Raw genomic sequence first — 17,657 nt, 5'->3', positions numbered from 1 at the left:
TTCTTTGCTTTGCAACACCTTGTCAGGACGGTGTACCGGTGCTGGAATCAGACGTGTTTTGATGGCGATATCTTTGAGCTTTGCTGGATGTGGTCTGATGAATCATATCCTGTAACACTGTAGCTGAGATAGAGTATCAGACTTTAAACTGGCGCATTATCTGCCTTTGTGGATACAACACATCCCTTTCTTCGTCGGTGTATGCATGCAAGCAACTTGGGTTTTTATTTATTCTAAGATTACAGTGTGCGATGAAGATCTGTGCATCCTCCAGCCCATTGCTGTCTCAGTCCCTTGGAGAGATAACAGATTACACGTAGACAGCTATTGATTGCAGCCTTACCCAACAACATGACGACCGGACCAGGATTTCTTTTGGTTATTCATTGTGATTTTGTAGTTTTCTTCCTGTCCAGTAAAAGCGTAATATACTTTTCATACGTACTAGTGTATATGCAATAGACAATATGCACGATTTTGCCATCAAATCTATAATGGTTTAACACAGGTAGCTTCAGAATTATTTAAGAGGCTAATCAAAAAATCAACTTAGGTTCAACTAAATCATCAATTTTTTTGTAAGAATATGTTTCCATGCATATCTCTATTGTCTTTTATCAATGTTTTCAACTTCATATTACAGATGTGTTGACACTGTTAAATATATTGTGCTATATCATGCTGTGTGACGACTCAAAATTCGTCAGTCATTGCTTGCCTCCTTTTATGATCTGCGTCAGAGATAGTTGATGTCCGGGAATCGCTGTGTATGGCAGTGCCATTTATAGCCATGTGATGGTTTGTTAAAAGTTGGGTTTCCTGGCGGCAGATTATGCCTCAGAGCGTGAAAGCCTTCCCGCAAGAGTATCTGCACTGACACGATTTTCCAGTCCAGTACGAGGCATAATCTGAATGCCTGGAAATGGGATGAATAAGCCCGAGTAAATGCCCCGCTCTAAATAATATAGTGGTCCCATGCAAAATACAGTGTCCATGCGGGATACATTTGGATACAAGCCCATTTTCTTTTAAAACATGCACTCGCACACAACAGCTAAGTAGGAAAATATGAAAGCCTGTTAAAATAATGAGCACACTTAAATAAATATGCATATTTTAGCATGTGGCAGGCCTACTTAGTTGTTATTTTCACCTGCTTTAATCCCCCTCTAATGTGCAGTGAAAGAAAAGAAAAATCCAGATTGCAACTCAAAGCTAAGGCCTTTATAGACGATATAAAAGTTCCAGTGAAGAATAAAGGCTGACATAATTCTTTTCAGGTCTTTTCATATGAGGTCAATGTGTAATCTCTGGTGGAAACGTGGCTGAATAAGGCCAAGTCATGCCCCGCTCTTATTATTATGCATCTCATTACTATGCGTCAGCCGTTGGCTATTCGGTCCTGTGCTGTGTTGCCAGCGCCAGTTCACAAGGTCAGATTCATGGTACTTGTAAATGTCCTTGCTGAATAAAATTAGATTGTGACTCAAAGTGTGTGTGTGTGTGTGTGTGTGTGTGTGTGTGTGTGTGTGTGTGTGTGTGTGTGTGTGTGTGTGTGTGTGTGTGTGTGTGTGTGTGTGTGTGTGTGTGTGTGTGTGTGTGTGTGTGTGTGTGTGTGTGTGTGTGTGTGTGTGTGTGTGTGTGTGTGTGTGTGTGTGTCAATCGCAAACCCCTGCTCACACCCGGCGTTTGGTGTACAGCCCGTAGCTGTGTTCACAACACCTCATCATTAAGCCCCCGCTCTTACTAAGACTAAAACGAACCGGCACTGAATCACAGCGGACGCAAATCTATTGTCGGGCAAGGTCAAGGCTTCGTCTTTGGCGGAGAAATGAGCCGAGTAAGAATGAGTCATGCCTTCAATTATGCATCAGCCTGTTAGCATGCACGCTGACTGGCATGCAGGGTTACCTTTCAGATGGCTGTCAGAGGCTAGACTTGCGGGTGACCCTGTAGTCTGTCGCCACGCCGCCCCTGCTGGGAAACCAGAAAAAAATGGTGCTTGGATGAGTCATCAACATAGACGTAACCATCTCTGTCTGTGTGGTGTTAACTGCTGTGCCAGAATATGTTACGTTGCTTATATCTCACTGACCTGACAAATTACCTCTCTCCCCAAATTAAAGTTGCCCAGTGTAAACACCTTAATTGGCCTGGAGGGAATTAAGGAATGTTCACATCGCAACTTAATTGTCCGGTTATATGACTCATACATATAATTTTTGTTCCAAATTGCCTGCCTTCACATCGCCACCCCGGGGAGCCTAGAGCAACCTGACTGGCCTCGTTCTGGCTCAAATGAAAATTCGGACTCATTTGAATACCCTTACACATGCGTAAGTTAACGCCCGTGCACCACTCAGGCTTGTGAGCCTGCAAGTGTTTTCATGTGATTCTCAGTCCAATTGTGAGCCTCTCGTTTCTTTTTCCCCGCTGCTGATGTTTGCATGCGGACAGACAGAGGCCGTAAGCTCTGTGATGTCCTCAGCCGTGTGTGGTAATGAGAGCTACCGACACAGTGAACTGTGGCCACTCAGACATGCAGATATCCGGTGCGCGTTTGCTCTTTCTCGCCTCTCTCTCCCTCCACCACTCTCATTATCTTTTTGCTGCCAACGCTAATGTATTCCTTCTTCACCCCCTGCCTTCCGTTTCCTCCTCTGCCTCTTCATCTCTTTCTGCGACTTCAATTTTCCGTCTGATTCTTCACACAGACGCACAGCGCAGCGCTGCTGGGCCTCAATAGACAGCGGGAGCACCGAGCCAGCCCCCTCTTCAGTTCACCGCCAGTTCACTCGGCTCCACCACTGACAGAAATGGTGCTGACAGAAGTGCAAATTTGACAATGACAGCGCCGGTGCCAGCCACAAATGTTAACATTGCCCCTCCAAACTTCAGGTACCAATTTGGACTCACTTGAAACGGTAACTCCAGACTTTGAAGGCAAGGGGTCTTGCGTTATTCTTGTCTCAGAGGAACTCGGCATTGTAAGACTGATAACACGTGCTGTCACTTTCTGCTGATTCATCTGCCTCAGGAGCTTCCAAATGAGCTATAAATAGTCTTTTCAGATATCGTGAAAGTGCAAAAAACACCACATTTGATTTGATGCCAACACCACACTACGTGGCATCATGATTATTATTCTTCAGTTATTGTAGTGTCCGTGTAAAACAAACAAAAACCACACCCAAACAAAACCTTACTAATCCAACAAAGTTTGCTGTCGTCATCTTTTACAGTGTGTCCATGGCTGTTAATCCGATTGGTTGACAGGCTGGTTTACAGCCTGATTCCCAGTCTCAGAGCTCAGGCTAAAGAGAAAGTGGTGGAAAGACAAGTTGTCCTTAGTCTCATATATATATATATATATACATACATTTTTTGGACTGTGCCCTTAGATAGGCATCCCCTGCTGAGTTCTGCACTCCATCAGTCTTTGTGTTTGTCTATCTCATCACCCGAAGCTCCCACTCGTACACCCTGCTGGTGCTACCTTCTCTGTCACTGTTTTCTCTTTTTCTCTCCCCTCCGGTTACACTTTGACTCCCCCCCCCACCTCCTGCCTCTCTCATTATTCCTCTGTCTCATGCTGGTATGCATCGCTGTCTTTCAGCATTTGCACTTTGGGTTCCCCTTTTGCCAATGCGGCCCGCCTGTAGCAGTTGGGACGCCTGTCCGTCTTTTTCTCCCTTCCTCACTATTTCTCTTGATCTCCGGCTGCCTTTCTGGCTGCCTGCCTGTCTGTTTCTATTTCTCTCCCTCTGTGTGTTTGTGCCGGTATCTCTTTGTCTGCCTCTTCCTCCTACTCTCCACCTCTCTGTCTGCATTACTGCATTTGAGCATTAATGTGCTCAAATGTCTTCTCACCAGCATTTTTCCTAAAGGCCTCTCACTCTTTCTTTTATGAGCCGCAGCAGTTTTCTTTGTCCATAATAGTTGGTTAATCAGCCTCTCTTTTCCGCTGCTGTCTACTGCTTCTGGCTCTCCGTGACTAAGTCACTGTCTTGCGGAGTGACGCGTTCATCTGATCTCTGTGAGAGTTTGCTGCTTCAGAAGGTTCCACTACTCCCATTACCTCTGATTTGCATTGCGAGGAAGATGAATTATTACTTCTTGAGTGGGGTTTTGGATTACTTCGCTCATTCCTTGGGTTGCCGCACTTGTTAAACTGCACCAGTTACTCCAGAGGACGGTTAAACCAGGATTCCGCAGTTGGGAAGGGTACTTTAATTGTTATGTGGTCCATTGCACGTTGTAATTTTAAAACACATAATTTGCAAAGGTGCAGTTTGCTCACTTTGACATGGCTTTTCCACATAAATTGTCCTGCACCACTGTAAGAAGTAATAATATACTTACTGTTCATCAATGACTCAACCTAATCGGTTAACGTGGTGGAAACAGCACGTGCACCTTTTGTTAGCAGTACATCTCGATGGACGAATAGTGATGCGGTGTGCTTTTGCTTTGCCTTTGTCTATATACCCACTTGTTTGTGTCCCTGGGTGCCCATGTGTTCGTGTGTGCAAAGTGTCTGCGTATGCCTGTTTATTTACACGTCTGTGTTTTTTTGTGCTTAATCGCATGCGTGTGCATACGGAGGATGTGCTCACAACTGTTTATACACAGTGTGTACAATTGAACCTTTATCTTGTACTTCTGAGAGTGTCTGTTGATACTATGTCAACCTGTCGACACTAGACATCTCCAGAACGTCGACATGGCCATCGCAGCCATTGTCTCAAACTGACGAGCCATAAAAGTCAATTTTCCATGGAGGAGGGTTGGGGGGTGGGGTGTGTGTGTGTGTGTGTGTGTGTGTGTGTGTGTGTGTGTGTGTGTGTGTGTGTGTGTGTGTGTGTGTGTGTGTGTGTGTGTGTGTGTGTGTGTGTGTGTGTGTGTGTGTGTGTGTGTGTGTGTGTGTGTGTGTGTGTGTGTGTGTGTGTGTGTGTGTGTGTGTGTGTGGCATTTTGAAGTCCAAATGTTCTTATCTCATGCACTATTAAGTGAAGCAGTGAGTTGTGTGGGTAACATAGTTTAGAGTCCGTCTGTCACAGCCTCGGGGTATGTTGCTTCGAGTGCAAACACAGACAAACATGCATGCACACATGGACACACGCAAGTGTGCGCGCAGATGTATGAAAGATTGCATATGCATAAACACACGAAAACCGACTGTGTAACACACATGCACACACACACACACACACACACACACACACACACACACACACACACACACACACACACACACACACACACACACACACACACACACACCTCTTTCTCTCAGTCACCCATTAACACTCACAAACATGCAGACTGCCTCAGGGCTCCACGTCTCTAGTCCTATACGGCCTTGGCGCAGGTCAGAGGGGTCGACTGAGATTCTTGCTTCATTAATCACAGCTGGGGATCAATCAGCCTTTTATGTGCATTTTTTCCCATATGTATTTACCCTTTATCAAACTTTGACTGGGTAACGTATTGAGCTAAAGCTGTCTTTTGATAAAAATTAAAAAAAAAAGAATTTGATCCAGGAGGTAATGGAGAGAATAGTACACGTGTGGACACGTGTTACCTAACATGTGACTATGTTTAACGAGATGTAGTTTAACGTTAATATCTCGCTCAGAATCCAACAGTGTTTTGTATTTAATTGTTATTTGCTTTGTCTACCCTGCAAGTCATTCAGCTTTACCATGCTTTTTTAAGCCTCCCTTACAGCGGCACGACTGTCAATATGGGGTCGTCACCAAGAGCAATCATATGCAGCGACATAAAAACAAGCGTGCACTATAGGTTCAAGCGCACAGGCATAAACACCGACACATAAACTCCCGCGACACGGGGAGCGGCAGTAGCTCACGACCGGAGTTGTTAAAAGTGACGGATGGCAAACATTGCAGCCGGTTGTTGATGTGTTAATCATGACAAAGAGCGCTGGTTCTCTCTGGCGCAGTGTATGTGGCCGCGCCGGAGGCGGAGAGTGGCGAGAGTCGGTCCTATTCGTTTGTTTGGAGTCAGTCCATCGGTGTCACGCTCATGGGTCATGAAAAAAAAGAGGAAAAGAGGACAGCGGATATGACGATGATGACGTAACGATGCCTGATTCTTGGAACCGCAAGTCATTTTTTGAGAAATATTTTTGGTCTTTTCAGCATGCACATTTCCATGAAAGCCCATAAGCACTTAATCTCCAGTCTAAGCTGCCCACATGGGGATTTGTGTTTTCAGTAACTTTATATATATAAACAATTGACAGCTTTAAATAGACTTTTTTCTTTTTTCTGAACAATTATTCATTCTTCTTTTATCAGGGCTGCCATCATCTTCTTTCAAATTAATGTTTTACGCGACAAATAATAACAGAAGAGCACTCAGTGTGAACTTTTTGACAATGCCTAGCGGGTCTTCACAACTGAAATGTACACAGATGTAACACAGCGGATTAGCTATCTATATTACAATATCCCTCAATCAGTCAGAGCATGCTGCGTTCTTTTTCACAAGCAGGGCTCTGGTTTATCATGATCTGATTAACGATGCGAATGTTGTAAAAGCATTAGCGGCACGTACACAGACATAGACACTTACAAAACACACACTATCATCACCCACCTTTAAGCCTCAGAGAGCCTTTGGTGTGTGTGTGTGTGTGTGTGTGTGTGTGTGTGTGTGTGTGTGTGTGTGTGTGTGTGTGTGTGTGTGTGTGTGTGTGTGTGTGTGTGTGTGTGTGTGTGTGTGTGTGTGTGTGTGTGTGTGTGTGTGTGTGTGTGTGTGTGTGTGTGTGTGTGTGTGTGTGTGTGTGTGTGTGTGTGTGTGTGTTGCCCTTGAACTGCTGGCACTCCTACTTCTGCTCAGAATTTGGCGTGCGTGTGAATTAACATTTTTTCTCAATTATATGCTCTCTTTCTCATGCTTTCTCTGACGTTCATGCACACACACACACACACACACACACACACACACACACACACACACACACACACACACACACGACTGTGCATGATGTCAGTTGTACAGCAGGCACCGAAGTAACACCTCTCAGTCGTCGACACTAGTGAGCCAACATCAGGTGTCCCTCTCATATGGAGAGTTGTGTGGGTGATGTGTGGATGTGTGTGAGGAGTGGGTGGTGGTGGTGGTGGTGGTGGTAGGGTGGGCTGGACAGGTGACAGAGAGGGAGGGAGGGTGGGAGGTGTCTCTTCGTGTGCATGCCAGGGGAAGTGATGTTTGATGTACAGTATGTGTGCGCATATGTGAGGGTGACAGTGGGCGAGGGAGCGGTGTATTTGTGTCAGCACAATCCACATGGAAACAGAGGAAGAAAGGAAGTGAAGGATGTCTGAGCGCGCGCGCGTTTTATCGTTTGCTACAGATAAGGCGATAAAAAGGTGTTCACATTGTAGTGGCCCCCTTGTGGTTGACTCCAAACACCACTGTATCCACTTGGCAAGTAAATATGTGCAGTTGAAATGCCGTTTCTGATCTGTGAGGGTCGTGTATCAGTTATGAAGCATCTTCTCGAGGCGGTTCTCTCTCCCACTGACTTCAGGCTGAGCTCATGCAAGAGCGCTGCGCTTTAACTTACTAATCCTCAAAAACTTCGAATCCGTTTTTCGGTGTATTTTTTCGGGAACGCTTGCAACACACACTTCATGCTCTTGCTGAGCGAGTAACACAGCGCACGACAGACTGTGCGCGAAGTGCTAAGTGAGCAGGAGACTCTTGCGACAGCCTCTCTCGTGCCCCTCTGCAGCGCTCGCCAAACAGCATGCGGCCTTGGCAGGGGAACTGTCCTTTTTTGCACAGCTAGTGGCACCACTGATCAAATGTGTCTGTGTGTCCCCGTCTGAGTTCTGATGTCAGTGTGCCATTTAAGCTCGTCTGTCATTCACCGATGCACGCGGACATCTTATCGCACACAAACTCAGACACAAATTCATATACAACAACAACAACACTTTTCCGCATGGCTCAAATAGGGCTTTTGCAGCAGGGAGGAAGCGGACGAGAGCGGAGAGACTAAACAGGTGAAAGTGGCAATGGCGTCTTTTTCTGATTGAAAGTGTACCTGAGATTAATCTGGAGTTCAAGGCCCAGGCAGCTGACACTCCTGAAAAATAAAGAACTGAAAAAACCCCCAAAAAACCCCATCAATTTCAAACGCGGGGGTTCAGGGAGAGGTTGAACCTCCGAGGTGATGAGTCAGAGTGACTTTTATCTCTGCCTCAATGTTCATCCGCATCCCCTGTCAGCCTCTGTCATACTGTACACTTTCCAGAAAAGCATCACTGACAAAATGGTAACAGCAACTGCAAAAAAAAGAAAAAAGACCACTGAGTTATCCCATTATATTTTGTCGCGCAAACTGAAAGAATTAAGCAGACCTCAACTACTTGAACAAGCTTTTTCACTGTCACAAAGGTGAGACGGGGAACCTAGATTGCCGCCTGTAACTGAATATGCATCATGTGAATTGTGCTCATCTCTTACCACGGCCTTAATTAACCACCTTTCAGCCTCGCCACAATTTAGTGTTCCACGCTATTTTGATATGACCCAACAAGCCTGTCTGTTCAATTAATTAAGCCCAGAAGTTGCCATCGCAGCCAATTTTCATGTGTCGGGATGTCCCGAGGCTGCTTATATCATGGAAATTTCCACCGCAGCCTTCTAATTTTGGATGGGCTGGCCTAATTAGAAGTTGTATTTGGTTGCAAAAGCTTTGGCTGCACCGCTGAGTTTTCATCCAACCTTAAAGTACACCAGAGGGCTGCCTTGGTGTCTCGGCAGAATTAAGTGCATTCCATCATGAGTGTTGTTGCCACTCTCGGTCCTGAATGTCTTTCTTGCTACTCGTAAAAGTGGAAATAAAAAGTTACATATGTCATAGACAAAGCACTGTATATATGCACATGTGTATTTTGGATTTAATCAATGCTTTATTTAATTGTAAATACAGAATTAATTCAACAACATTCGGTAGAGTAATTCGATTTTTAAGAGGAACAAACTGTGTAGCATTGGTTAAATGATGGCTGCACTATTTCAACGCAGAAGATGCTAAATGTCTACATCCTTCCATCAAAAGCAACATCGATGAATCAGTTCTATTTTCCAACCTTCATTATGTGTCTCGGCCTCGTGCGAGGTTACTCTGCACTTACAATGTATCTGCCTCGCCGAAAGCAAAGTTCAAAGCGAAGTTCAGCCCATTAAATGCAGCCGAGCTCTTCTCGGGGTTTTATGAGGGTATATTTCACTGACTCACTGGCACAGCTGAGCAGGGAAATCCTTCTCTTCACGGTCTAGTTGGGATGACTGATGCAAATATGCTGCTGCTGAGTCCAGACACTGACACCATCATCACACTGACCCAGTTAGAGAGAGAGAGAGGGAGAGAGGGCGAGAGAGAGAGAGACATAAGTCATTTGCGACCTAACGTTTTTTTGGTGTGACTCCACACGTTTTTCCAAGGCTATTAAAGCTTTGAGCCATGCCAGGCAACTCTATGATGTGGGCGGAAGGAAGATGTATATTTCATATAGTCATTTACTGTATGCACTGGGGGACTGGACATTTCTCTGGATATCCCAGAAAGAAGGGGAGCAGCTTTAGATCATTCTATGTGCAACCACACGTCATTTTCCGTGCACACATTCCCAGATGACACATTACTGTAGCTGTTTGCTCTGCAAGATCTGTGATGACGACGCTTTTCGAGACTGAAGCAACTGTTAGTTTGTAAAGCGATTGTGATTTCTATCATCTTATCTTTATTTTCCTATCTCTAGGCTAGTCATTGCCTTACATGAACTATTCATGAATGTTTTCTGATCTGACACCCCTGTGTTTGAGGTTTGGTTAGGTTTTGGCGGCTAAAAGGGCTTAATCAAGATCAGGGAAAGAAATCAGAGTTGACTGTCGGTAGAAAACAGAATTTAGTTCTGTAGTCTTTTGTGCCAAAGTCAGACAGCCTGTGCGCCAAGTTATCCACCCTGATGGTTTTGCGGTGTTTCAAAGAGAAACTTAACACCCCCCTGAAAATCTTGTTTTTGCTGACCTCCAGTTGGACTCCGCGAACCCATGACGTCATTGCTGGGTGTGGTTACGTGAGCAACAAAGCACATGTCCGACCACGTCCAACCCACAGCCATAAGAGATGCTAGGTGTGGTCTGTGTAGAAACTTTAAACAACACTTATTTAAATAAAACTTAAAAAAGGTTGCTCTGTAATGATGCCACATGTTGCTATGTCTGCCTTTTTTCTTCTGAGAGTCTTTATTCCCATTGCCACTAGGGGGGACGCGTCATGAAAATGTGGAACCAAGATGATTGACATTTTCCCCTAATTATCCCTGCCAAGGAGGTTATGTTGTCACCCCCGTCCATGCACGTTTCTTTTTGCTGGTTGAATGGTTTGTTCTACCCTTCTCAACGGACTTCCATGAAACTTGGTGGAAGGATGGGACATGGGCCGAGAAGAACTCATTTTGGATCCAGACAAAGGGGCACATCCCCCCCCAATTGATTTCCCAGGGAGTAACGCATTGATCATTGGTCTATTTAGGGGTCTGGTATCTATGTGTGCAATTTGCTGCCGGCTTGATTGAATTTAAGTGGGCTGTTGGGCCTTGGTGGAGGTATTCGCTCTACTGCCGTTCGGATGCCGTTCTAGTTCAATAGTTTAGTCTCTACAAAGAGAGAGAAACAGGAAACAAGGGCAGATGCTGGTCAAGTCTTCTCTGAAGCATTAACCCCTCTTGTTGTCATGCTGTGTGTATGCGTGCGTGCGTGTGTTATTATATGGTGATTTTGATTACATGAATACCTTTCGAAAGGCACTTTCGCCTCTCACCTGTGTGGGTGTAGGCCCCGTGGTCCAATGTTCCTGTTTGTATTCCGCGTGAGCAATGCCGGCCTTCCTGCTCGTTAACCTTTCCCAATACCACCTGCATGTATTAATAATGCCCAGCGGGAAAGGTCAATCGATGTACGTGTGTGTGTGTGTGTGTTTGTGTAATTGTTTGTCACGGGGAATGCTTATGCAGCCCATAATTGGTCGGGTATAGGAGGTATATGGGCTTGTCAGTGAACTGGTGAGGGTAAATTGAATTTGCTCTTAATAATTAACCAGGACTAATGGTTTGATGTTACAGTGTTTGTCCCTGGGCTGCAGGCTAATGATAATATGCAATCAAATGTATTGCGTGTCATGATGTGTGTCCCTTGCTGTACGGCCGCTGCTACATTGAAGTACCCGCGCCCTGCTGGTTGACTTGATGTGCAACAAAGAGCACTTTGAGCTACCGGCCATTCATTACATAGAGTTTACCCTGAAATTTTATTATGGTGTTGAAAAAGATCGCAACACCTTCATTTGCACACAATCACCCTGGCCGAGGAGTTATTGCTGTGCAGAGGTAGATCGTGGAGCTGAATTCTAGCTGTTTGACCTTAAAGGTTATTATAATGATTGTAGATGTATAAACCCGACCCGAGTGACCAGGTCAGGGGGTTTTGAATTGATCGTCTCATTGAGATGTCGCATGCTGAGTCCACACTGACCTTTTTAGTGTGACAGTGCTCAGAATGTGGCTGGAAAAAGACAAACTAGCGGCAAACTTGTGGAAAAGATTCTGCACATATTGCAACAGAGAGACTCTAGATACAAGTACAAGATTAGATGATGGCCACAAAGTGATCACAAACTTTGAATTGTTGATCATGGCTCTTTTTTCCCTCCCATATTCTGCTCTAGGTGTAGCACTATTGCTCAATAATCTTCCCCAAGGGCAGATTCCCTGTCGTTGTTTAAAAGTGACAAGTTGTGGTTTCGTGCAGAGTTACATGCATGTGTCTAAGCACTTTTGTTGTCGGTGTGAGGTCGCCAGGTTCAAAGTGGTTGCAGAGATTAAACACAAAATAGCTGCCGCACATAAACCCAGTGAAACCCCGAAATTATCCTTTTTATATTCCTGTTTGTGTAAAGAATAAACACTGCAATGGACTGTAGAGGTTTTAACAATAAAAGTTAACTACGGGTTGTAATAGACTGCTTGCACAGATGACCCATAAGATTGTTTTGTACCGGAGACAGTCTCGAGATGATGGTAGTATTTATTTTCTCATCTAAGTCGTGGCTGGAAAGCAAACGATTGTCCTGTATTTCAGACACATGGCAAACGATTTCTTTAAAACAATATCCATTGGAAAGGTATCAGGTAGGAATGTTTCACAGCCAATACGGACAGGATGAACAATCTTTTTATATACATATGAGCATGTGGGTATTATATCAGGAAGGATATATCTAAAAAGAAGAGCCGTCCTCTTAGAACAACACTGTCAAAGTGCAACATGAGCTCTTAAAACGCTTTGTGTGTTAAGGCTGTTTAGTTCCACACCGTGTCGGAAGACCTGGACTTGATAAACATGACATGAACCCACAAGTGGCTTGTTTTCGGTGACCTGGTGAGAGACGGCCAGAGTGTAGAGACAGAACACACCTGATGCCGGTCCTTGTAAAACCAAGTGAGGCGTGAGTGTCTGCCAGAGGGCGTACAACGAAGAGCACAGTTCGCTCCGTGCTAACAAATAGCGTCATGTGAGTGTCCGCCTGAACTGCAGCTTGCAGTCTGAAATATTCACACTTGCCCCGGTGCACCAAAAGTAGGTGAACACGTGAAAGGTCAGACGCAGAGCGAATACCTCCGGATGTGAGATTCCCGTGTTCTAGTTGAAAGCAGCACACAGAGCCAGTGTCGGAGACAGTGCGGAGACGGGGTATTTGTGTCAGCCGGCACACGGTTGCCAGGTGAATGTGAGTGATTCACTCCACCGCTGCCTCGCCCTCCAGGCAGCCGTTCCACCCAGAAACTCCCTCTTCCTCGCAGGTTAGAGTATACCCGTTGACCCGCAGATCGGTGTCTCTCTCGGCACGTCAGAGCTTAGCATCACGCACGCAAAGATCCGTTTTCATTTAATTGCAATCCACCAGGGAGCCAATTTCGGGTCCCAACCTACGTTTTAGGAAAACAGCCGACACAACCCATTGCCGATGAACATTTCATGGTTTCCCGGTCTGTGATTTCCAATCTGACTGAGGCCCGATAAAGCCGACATTGCTGTGACTCATTCCCTCAGATCCCCTGCCGCTGTCTTTCCTAATCAGATTTCTCTGGTTGGGTTATTTATCATCGCCAGCTCTGACTGTGAGTGATGCTTGGCTAATGGGTTTAGCATTCAAATCTGCTGGCTTGATGCGACAGAATCCCAACAAGGGTTGTCATTCCTAAGGCAGCAGCAGCTTCAGAGTGGCGTGAATAAGAGGGGAAATGACATTGTGGAAATATGCATTCGCGGCACGCTTGTTTTTTTCTTTCACATTTGCCTGGATTTGTATTGATTTTAAAGGTGTTGAAATGAAAAGGAGACTGAGAGGGAGAAGTGAGGAAGACAGAAGTAATGATTGGGGAGGTAAAAAAACTAAAACAGAACTTGAAATGTGATCAAATGGACACGAATATCCATCCATGCATTCATCTATAAGCATCTTTTATTTAATTTTTTTGTTGTTGCCACTGACAGGAAAGGGGAGGCTCATGACTCACCAAATGTGTGCCAGGAAATAAACACATAGTTGCAACAAAACAAAGTAGGAAACAGAGACACGCTCTGACGGTGTGGTGAGCACATGCACACCAAGGAGTCTATGTGGTGCTGACTGACAGTTATGGTTATGACAATAATTATAAGTCATAAACCAACAGCTGTGAGAAACTGTGTCTTCCGTCTTTCTTTTTTCCACGACTGCATCTGCACTGGCTGTCACACAGGTTCTCGTGTCTTTTGTGTTTTGGGTAATCTGCATTGATGACAGAACTGTAAATTACAAGACAGATGTTAGTCAGTCTCCCTCCATTTCATTCCTTGGTTCTGTGATATGTGGTTGACTGTCGGGTATATCATTTTGTAATGTTTGATCTGAGACCATGATTTAAACGAGGCGGAGATAATGAGACAGTGTGCATCTGTGTGTGTGTGTGTGTGTGTGTGTGTGTGTGTGTGTGTGTGTGTGTGTGTGTGTGTGTGTGTGTGTGTGTGTGTGTGTGTGTGTGTGTGTGTGTGTGTGTGTGTGTGTGTGTGTGTGTGTGTGTGTGTGTGTGTGTGTGTGTGTGTGTGTGTGTGTGTGTGTGTGTGTGTGTGTTTTTGTGTGTGTGTGTGTGTGTGTGCCTGCGTGCCTGCGTGTGCACATGTTTGTCAGACTCTTCAGTCTTCACCAACCTGCCACCTGTTCCATGTAAATATTGCCATATGTGTGGATGAAAAGCTTTATGTGGCTCAGGGGTATCATTCTGGACACCCCCTCATCCCCTCATCGGTCATCAGTACCCTGGTTACAAATGCTGACATCACTTGGAAGGAATGAAGGAAGGAAGAAAGACAGGAGGGAAGTCTGGAAGGAAGGTCTTTTAGAAATAAAATAGAATAATAACTGAAATAAGATCATTGTAAAGACTACTGATGCGGAAATGTTTTGTTCGAACACAAATTCCTTCTCTTACGCCATGTAGTTTTGTCACGTGATTTTGACTGCTTGTATATTAATAATGATATATTATTTTCTTCTTTCTTGATTGTCTTAATTTTTGTGTGTTACCTAATTATCTGCAGGCTTGCTCCACACAAAATGTCACTGATCTAAATCTTCATTTGCATCTCTATCTCTTGATCTTGTTCCCATCATTTTTCATACATAACACACACATAATGATGAACACATCCTACACCAGTCAACCAGGATTTTGCATCTCATTAACAGTTTACAAAAAGGTGTTGTATTGTGCCACAGCTCATCTGTATGATCTGATGTGACGGCAAAGTTGAGCAACCTGTTACTCAGGTAGAAGGTGTAAAGCACGTTCAGAACAGCAATAGTTCCACTGGAAATAGGAACGTGTGCGCGTGTGTGTTTTCTGGTCTAGGCATGTCTCAGCTGACGTTGTGATGATCTGTATTGACAAACCAACAGGATGTGCGTGTCTAGTGCTGGCTGGGAAGTGAGAAATCACAGCATTTCACAATCCACCTAATGTTCAAGTCACACAACAATCTTTAGTCATGTTTACAGATTGTGAGGAATACACTTTTACTGAAGTCTTCTCCTGCTTTTTATTAATCATGCCAAACACTGATGCTCCTCATATCACTCTGAGATATAGACTTTGCTTGCATCATTCAACAAAAGCTTATATGACATTGAATTGTGAGATGTGGGTCTATAATTTGACACCTTCATATTGGCTGATGGGTTGACAAAAACTCTGTTTATGTATTATTTTGAGTAAGTGTGTGTGTGTGTGTGTGTGTGTGTGTGTGTGTGTGTGTGTGTGTGTGTGTGTGTGTGTGTGTGTGTGTGTGTGTGTGTGTGTGTGTGTGTGTGTGTGTGTGTGTGTGTGTGTGTGTGTGTGTGTGTGTGTGTGTGTGTGTGTGTGTGTGTGTGTGTAAAATGCTTCTCAGCATGACTTCAAGTCTCCCACTTAGCGTTGTAATTACCTTTTTCCATCTATGACTGTTACTTGAAGTACGGAAAAATCACTGCAGTACGCTCACTCTCTCTCTCTCTCACACACACACACACACACACACACACACACACACACACAACACACACACACAATTGAGCTGTGGGGGCTCTTAAGTGTTGTCACTGCTCTACAGTGAGACTTATAAATCTGTTAGAATTTTTTTTTTTATTATTTGCTGAAACTCAGCCTTTGGTTAGTTGTTCAAGTTGCACTCAACGCTAGAAGTCGATCCTGATGGCATTTGTTTTTTCTTCCTGAAACGGGTCACGTGATGGGAGTGTGATGAATCATGGAATGATAAGGACCAATCAGGAAGCAAACGTGGGTGTCTGCATCATCCTTCTAAAAAGTGCAAGTCTCTGCCCGTCCAGATTAAAAACGAAACCCAGAGCTTCGAAACTAAAAATGGGCCTGTGGCGTTTCCAGTTCTCTCTGTTGTGGGGTAAGTGGTATGGATGCTGGACCTAAATGTAGAAAGACTGATGCTTATTTGAAATCTAAAATTCATCAGTGCGGATGTAGCCTTCATTTCAGATTAGTGGACAAAACCAGTACGTGAAAATGACTTGTGTACTGTTTGCAACAGGAGAAGCCAGTTGCCAGTTTGGCAAAACTGGTTTCTCTTTGTAATGCTGCAAACAAATCCACTGTTCCTGACCCAATGTCGCCACGGCAGCTCGGAGCTCAATGTGAATCTCTTTCTCTTCTCTGGCTGCCTGTCTAGCTTTCTCATTCTCTGAGCTCACCTTTTTCCTTAATGACTGTTTTCTCCCTCCGTACACGTCCATCTCTGTTTACAGTTATTAAATTTGAAAAAATGTGAAGCGATCATACCTGTGATCTCACCGCAATACAATGTCACGGAACGGAGGTTTATTTATATCAAAATGTCACAAGCTCTTACTTTAATTTGGATTTTGACAGACTCAAGGATGAACTCCCATCGACTCATTTCACGTTACACGCATAGTGACAGAAACCGAGGGACAGAGGAGTGTGGGGGAGACGCAAAGAGGAACATCAACTGACACAACTCATGAAAAACATGTTTTTTCTTCAATTAGAGTGTCAGATAATCTCATTTTAGTACAAATTCTGACAGAACAAAACTCTCATGTGCACGAAAGAGATAAAGTGAAAGCAAGACACGCAAAGACAAGACAGACAATCAAAACAGACATTTATTTACAGGAATTGCCGCAGATCATTACTTGGAGCATGTGTTTTGGTGTGGTCAACCAGTTCCTGTGTGGAAGCCACAAGTTCTTTAATTTACATCCGTCTCCTCTGCAAGTCTTTACCTGGTGTGTGTGTGTGTGTGTGTGTGTGTGTGTGTGTGTGTGTGTGTGTGTGTGTGTGTGTGTGTGTGTGTGTGTGTGTGTGTGTGTGTGTGTGTGTGTGTGTGTGTGTGTGTGTGTGTGTGTGTGTGTGTGTGTGTGTGTGTGTGTGTGTGTGTGTGTGTCATTTTGTGTCAGGAAAGCCTCAGATTATTGCACATGAAATGTTATTCATACAAAGCAGCTGTAGCGTGACTATCCCCCTGCTACAGCACTCTACAGCCTATTGGAGAAACACAACAGAACAAATCTCAGTGAAAAAAAAAAAAAAAACGGTCTGCAAAATCTCACAGGATATTTTCTCTCACACCCCTACTTCATTTGTGGATTTGCATCCCCTATCTCCCCACAAGGAATTTGTTGTAGGTGACAATGGAAGTGTTTCTTTTAATTAACGGTGTGTGGGTGTGGGGTTGGGTTACAGCGCCGCACACTACAGCGTCACTGGAGACCCTCACGTGGAAAGAGGACGTGCGACGGAATGAGTGTCAGACGTTATGAACTTCATATCAAGAAGTTGATTCAACTTAATAGAGTCATACAATCTGTTCACAGGTAACAGGCGTTCTGTAGTTTCAATCTGTAGTGCCGTTTACATAATCTGCATGTTAGAAATCTGCATAACGTCTGGTTAGGGTTTGCCATTTAGCTACAATTCCTCGGCCCATATAGGCCTCTGAATCTGATGAACAGGCCAGTGGCTTCTTAGTTGAAGAAAAGC

At 44.5% G+C, this 17,657-nt stretch overlaps 1 long non-coding RNA gene across 4 annotated transcripts in view; it reads left to right on the top strand.

Annotated features, from left to right (window-relative positions):
- LOC118312925 overlaps window positions 1-17,657 on the top strand; it is a 74,105-nt gene that overhangs the window by 9,309 nt on the left and 47,139 nt on the right. The window contains exon 1 of one of the 4 annotated variants that reach the window (XR_004794346.1): window positions 15,895-16,041. The exons of the other annotated variants lie outside the window; for them this stretch is intronic. This is a non-coding gene — a long non-coding RNA (uncharacterized LOC118312925). Of the gene's footprint in view, window positions 1-15,894; window positions 16,042-17,657 lie in introns of those variants that run through there. 4 annotated transcript variants of the gene reach the window in all.

This window comes from Scophthalmus maximus, chromosome 1 (genome assembly GCF_022379125.1).
Source record: "Scophthalmus maximus strain ysfricsl-2021 chromosome 1, ASM2237912v1, whole genome shotgun sequence".
NCBI lineage: Eukaryota > Metazoa > Chordata > Actinopteri > Pleuronectiformes > Scophthalmidae > Scophthalmus > Scophthalmus maximus.
Note: the sequence above shows the minus strand (reverse complement) of the source record. Positions and strands in the feature narration are given on the sequence as shown.